Here is a 705-nt window from a genome sequence, read left to right as displayed (position 1 = left end):
CTCTCTCTCTCTCTCTCTCTGCTCTCTTCTGGTCTGTTCTCACTCTCTCTCTCTGCTCTCTTCTGCCCCCCTCTCACTTACCCAACATCAGAGAGGTCGAGGTTAATAGTTCAGCGTGTAATCTGATGTCCTTTGCTTTCCTACTCGCTGCGCTACTGAATGCTCTCTACTCTCTACTCCACACAAACACACACACACACACACACACACACACACACACACACACACACACACACACACACACACACACACACACACACACACACACACACACACAGAGTCACAAAGCACTTACAGAGAAACTCTCTCTCTCTCTCTTCAAAGTTAAGTCACAAAGCCAAAATGGGTTAAGTCATGTCCATTCACTTGTAGGATTCCATTGTCTGTCACACACAGGCCTCTCCTTGTGTGTATGGATGGCAGTCAATACGTTTCAAGCAGCCCGCTGTCAATCATTTTTCTCCATTTACTGACACACACACACACACACACACACACACACACACACACACACACACACACACACACTTCACTCTACTGTCAGTGATGAACGTGTTTTTTTTTCCCCTAAAGATTTTTCAGGGGCCTCTCAATAGCCTCAGTAGTCTCTTTGTCCCCATAGGAGCTTTGTCTATTGAAAAAAGAGTCAACTAATCTGAACAGCTTAATTATTATGGATCGGCATATGATCTGAAAAGGCCAACT

The sequence above is a fragment of the Engraulis encrasicolus genome, unplaced genomic scaffold, assembly GCF_034702125.1.
Source record: "Engraulis encrasicolus isolate BLACKSEA-1 unplaced genomic scaffold, IST_EnEncr_1.0 scaffold_631_np1212, whole genome shotgun sequence".
NCBI lineage: Eukaryota > Metazoa > Chordata > Actinopteri > Clupeiformes > Engraulidae > Engraulis > Engraulis encrasicolus.
Note: the sequence above shows the minus strand (reverse complement) of the source record.